We start from the raw sequence: 6,000 nt of genomic DNA, 5'->3' as shown, positions 1-6,000 counted from the left end.
GTCACCTCTATTTTGTGAAAATCTATCTAAAGGGACTTTCAGATCGATACCCTGGCATGGAGAGAAACCCTTGGGGGTAAAGCTGCGATTAGAAGACCTTCTAAGGTGCTGGAAGCCAGAGAATCAACCCTAGATCCAATTTTGAGAAGAATCAAGGCAAATTCAAGTCCATTCTTACTTATTCTTTAAGTTGAAATATATTTGAGTTCTTTGATTTCATTTTTGATCTTAGTTTTACTGTAATCATGAGCTAAAACTATTTTCTTCTGTTTAGGATATATGACTTTATGATTATGGTATGATTTTATGGTTAGGATTAATTTTATTTGGTAATATTGTTTTGTTAAGCTTGTTAAAGAACCTTATATGTTAACAAGAACTATTTTTTGTTAATAAATTAGTAATTAAGTTGTATGAACATCTCTTCATATGATTTATGTGAACACATAGTTATATGCCTAGGAATAACAAACGTGAAACTAGGTGTAGCGCCTAGTTCCTGGTATGTAAATCTTAATTGAGTATTTTTCTTTTTTAAGCCTTGGACTCGGTGATTCATAGGTCCGACTCGCCGAGTAGGGACGAGACCCGGGACACGTTTAAGTTGGCGACTCGGCGAGTCCATATCCTGGACTCGGCGAGTCACCGCTGTTGGATGAAACCCTAAGTTTCAGGGGTTTGCACCCTATTTAAACCTCATATCCGCCCCATGCCAGCCCCCATTCACCCCCAGAGCTCCCAACCCTCGTTCTAAGCTTGTTCCTTGAGAGTTTGAGGCTATTGTGTGTGTTCTTGAAGGCTTTGAGGCAAGAAGGAGAAGTAGATCGAGAGGAAGGAGAGCCATCCAAGCATCATTGTGTTCTTTCAGCAGTTTCATTGAGGTATACCCCATTTTCCCCCTGTTTCTATGCTTAAGGGTTCATTTAAGACATTCTTGAGCCATTCCCCAAGCTAGTATGTGCATAATGTTTCGTAATAAGTTGTTTGGCCTCTAGATCTAGGCAATATTGAGCTCCAGGAGCTCAGATCTGTTAGCTTTATGGACCCATGTGGCTTGTTCACCCTAGATCTACCCTTTTGAGGCATTTTGAACCCTAAAATCCATATTGGTGAATATCTACACGTAAAGTTGGAAACTTTACGTGTGATTCGTGTCCTAGAAGCCCAGATCTGTGAATGACATGGACTGGAATCGAACAAATTGGTGTAATTAATGGGTGCATGGCAACGACTCGGCGAGTCATTCATGTGACTCGGCGAGTCTGCTCGCGAGTCTTCGAGTTGTCCCCTTTTTTTGTTGTATCGAGTTTGAGCAGTGAGTCACAGGGTGTGACTTGGTGAGTTGTAAGCTGAACTCACCCATGGTAGGACTCGGCGAGTCATGGCCTGGCTCGGCGAGTCCAAGGCAATCTTCATAGATCAAGAACAGACTCAACGAGTTTTTCATACAACTCGGCGAGTCTAAGCATGAGTGTTCATCGGATGAAGATGAACTCGACGAGTTGTTCATACAACTCGGCGAATAGGATGAAGGACTTGAACATCAGTTTGGATGGAGAATTCATCGATTCAACGCCTAACTCGACGAGTAGGAATAGAACCCTGGATAGTCGTTTGGACATGGACTCGACGAGTTAGATAGCCAACTCAGCGAGTCGGGTCAACTGGAAGTTGACTCTGACTTTGACTTTGTAACATCCGAAAAACACAACCAATTTAAAATTTTCAAAACAACCCGATTTTCATTAAAATGTTTACAAAGAGGTTTTCAATACAATTCATTTAAGTATTCCCCAGAATCATGTCGTTACGAAATCATAAGGAGCGGTACGATCGCGCCTTCACCTTGCCACAATCTCCTGAAGAACCTGAAAAACATTAAACCACAACTGTAAGCCCGAGAGCTTAGTGAGATACCCCCAAGATACCAACCACGCACACGCCCTTCCAGGCTACGACCTTCCGGTCCAAAACATATAAATCATACATAACATAACAGAACATAGAACAACCATGCATATCGGGTCTAACGTGACTGGTCCGCCCGCATCGGGCCTTCAGTCCTTCGCATCCATCCTCCGGGTCTAGTCATGTCCTTCGAGTCTACAGTGGGGTTGGTCCGCCCGCATCAGGCCTTCAACCCACCTGGTCCACTCTCTGAGTCTACAGTGTGACTGGTCCGCCCGCATCGGGCCTACAGTCGGCCTGGTCCACTCTCCGAGCCTCGGCACGTCTGGTCCGCCCTCATGGAGCCTACAGCCTATCCGGACCGCTCGCTGGGCCTTCGGAACAACCGGTCCGCCCTGGGTATCTTGGCCTACAGCACAAAGCAGGACCCGCCTCAACCCATCTCCAGTCCAAACAACCATGTGCACAAAACATACATTCATATAACAGTCATAATCAACAAACCGAGTAAACAGATCACATAGCATATCATTACTCTAACCGGGCTACCGACCTACCCGTTCACTAGCATAGCATTACTCTGCATATCGAGGACTGACCTTTACAAGGTCCCCTAGCACGTACCATCCTAACTACCAGGATGCAGACACAACCAGCAATAACATGATAAACGTAACTAAATCTCAATACAATAAAGGGCCGGCCTTGGTGCCTTAGACCCTGTTGATATAGTGAGGATAACTCACCTCGAAACTGACGGCTGAAAAGATAAGATCCCGCTGCTTCGAGCTCTGACACAACTCCTCTACTGAACATCCACAATAACCCAATAAATACCCATAATTACCGAAATACCCCTGGAAGATAACTGATCAACCCTGGACAAGTCAAAGTCAACCCCTGACAGACCCTACTCGCCGAGTCAACCCGATGACTCGCCGAGTCCTTATGCTCAGACTTCCCTCACTTAGTGACCCAACTCGCCGAGTCACCCCAAGACTCGTCGAGTGCAACAACTCTGAGTCCACTCGCACCCAACTCACCGATTCGCCGACTCAACCAGGAATATTGGGACTTCCTCGACATGACTCGCCGAGTCCAACTGGACTCGCCGAGTCCAAGGCAATCTTCAACCTACTCGCCGAGTTGTTCTTCCAACTCGTCGAGTTCAAGGCCATCTTCAAGAAACTCGTCGAGTCCACCCATGTGACTCGCCGAGTTCCACCGGTCTGAATCCATACAGAAGCATCTCAGGCCATGCAATTGATCCAAAACATAGATCCAGCCTCCTACAATCCATCCATCATGTAAAGTAGCAAACTTTACGTGAATCAAACGAGATCTAGGCCATTTCCACCTTAAAACCAAGGTTTGGGACATGATAGCTTCACTCATAGCACAAAGGTTGGGACTTTAATGCACTCAATGACTTCTCCACTCCAGATCTGAGGTAGCAACCTCAGATCCATCCTCCAACGCCAAAATGCCACACAACCAAGCATCCCACACAACCCCAAATGATGAAACTAGGAATGCACAGCTTAAGGACGAAGATATTACCTCCAGAAGATGCCTCAACAACAGCTAAACACGAATCCAAGCAAAGCCCTTTGATCCAAACCACTTCTCCTTCAAGATTTCTCCAAGCAACACCTCTCCAAGCCCAAATTGCTCCACCAATGCTCTTCTCCACGAGATTAGGGTTTCTGGAACTCAAGGGGGGAATAAGAGAGGCTGTGGAGGGGTATAATGTTCTTTATATAGGGCTCAACCCCGGAAACTAGGGTTTTCTCCATACAGCACCTACTCGCCGAGTCCATACTTGGGACTCGCCGAGTAGGCCACTCGGCTCGCGACCATGACCGCGACCTGACTCGCCGAGTCTATCCATGGACTCGCCGAGTCATCCTCTAAAACTTACACTTTTAGCCCTTCAACTCTACTCTTGCGATTCCGGGATGTTACAATTCTCCCCCACTTAAATTAGGCTTCGTCCTCGAAGCCTTTGGCATCTCATCTTCAATTTACTTCCCACTATGCGCCACTTGACCTTGACCGAACCAGCCCCTCAAAGTACAACCATAGAACCAGAAGCTCACTTTCTCCTTCCATACGGTGTTCCCACCACCTACTCAAACCGGCACCCACTGTACCCTCCGATAACCACACTCAACAACCGAGAATTACCCATAATGCCTTATTGCTCCAATTCTCATCTTTCACTTGACTCGCATGGCTATAGCGCTACGAACCCTCGGATTCCCGATCCAAATTCCACTCTACCCTTACCATAACGACCGAAAGACTCATTCTTCCATTTCGGAGCAACTCCCCCGAGTTCTCCTATCGCAAACACACACATATGCCGATCTAGCTCTAGCACCCTCAGGTGCGGATAACCTGATATACAGACGATATCCCCAACATCCTTCCAGGATAACCCACTGATACATACCCAGAACCCTGATCATGATCTCACTGAGAGTCCAAGACTCTTGCTCTGCATCCCTTCCGAACTCCTCTCCCTGACTCCACGTCGCGATATTCCCTCTGCGCCCAAAGCAACATATCGAGTCGAATAAGCTTATTTTCTGCCGCCGCAACACACTACTCAAGGACCATCGACGGACCACAGTGATCGCAACTCCACACTGCCGCTTTCACTTCCGTGAATTCGCTCTCCCTTTCCGGAGTTTCATTCCTCCCTCTTTCCTTACCAAGGAACCCACTCGTCTGCTCGCTCATCATGACAGGCACCCTGGTGCTCAACCTATGCCACTTTACCTCCTTACAGCGTACTCAACATCCATGCATTACCGCTACTCTGCCTCTCATCACAAGGACTCTCAAGCCCGCGCACTACCTTTACCGCTAAAGATCGCTCGCCGGGCCAGACCTCCCAATGTATTCCCACTGCAACATACGCAACCCATAACCTCCAACCGATCTAACAATACCCGCAGAGTCTTCAGCATGACTGGACCGCCTCCCCAGGCCTTCAGCCAATCTGGACCACTCTCAGAACCTTCAGCCAATCTGACTGGACCGTCCTCCGAGCCTTCGGCCTGACTGGTATGCCTACCGGCCTTCAGTCTATCCGGACCGCTCAACAATCACTCATCATTCCGAACTATCTCTTCGGGAAATCCTCCCGTGCATACCGTTCTAGCCCTCTAGGGGTTCCGAACTCTACCTCCATCATACATACTCGATCCCGGCCTGTCCCCATGCCTTCCTCAATCAACTGCTCTAGGTCTGTATTTCGCCCCGCACGCCTACTGCTCACCCGTACGAGCCTGCTCTCATCTGATAGAAATACCGCTGTATTTCCCCAAGCGGCTAAATAACCTTCCATGCCCAACGATCATCCGGAGAATTTCAATTCTCCCCCACTTAAGACACTGACAGATAATCACCGGTCGCCATCACCGATCTCCCAAAGCACCTCGCAGGAATCAACACATGCACTCCAAGTGCGTTTCACCAGTACCAACAGCTTTCATACAAATCATGCTCCCCCGCTGTACAACCCGCTCGAAAGCGACTCAACCTTCATCTTTCCGTTCCTCAGATTGCAGGATCCAACTAGCCTCCAAACTAACGCCGCATTCGCCACCAATCCTCACAAAGATAATCAATGATGGCTCGAAGCACAATCCCATAACCATAACGATCCCTCAAGGGACACAAGATACTAAAACCAAAATCTTGATCACAACTTGCCAATCCCTCAAGGAACAACAAATACCACAAGAAACTCGAAACGCAATTTCCATAGCCAAACATTGAAACTAGTAGATAACAATACTCCACAACAATCATAAATAATCAAAACATCAGAAAGAAACATACCCGCAACAGCAAGCTGAAAAACACGACCCTAAGCCCTTGGGGGCTCCGCTCCACCCTGACCTCCACCTGTGATCCTCAACGTGGCCGGTGCTGGAGCCTGCACCGATCTCGCAGCAAGCTGTGGACAGTTGACCTTCAAATGTCCAACCTGATGACAATGATAGCATATCCTCAAATCCCGAACCGGCACCGACTGCCGACAATCCCTCGCATAGTGCCCCTCCTTCCCGCACTTGCGGC

Source organism: Lactuca saligna, chromosome 5 (assembly GCF_052625555.1).
Source record: "Lactuca saligna cultivar CGN05327 chromosome 5, ASM5262555v1, whole genome shotgun sequence".
In the NCBI taxonomy this organism is placed as follows: Eukaryota; Viridiplantae; Streptophyta; class Magnoliopsida; order Asterales; family Asteraceae; genus Lactuca; species Lactuca saligna.
Note: the sequence above shows the minus strand (reverse complement) of the source record.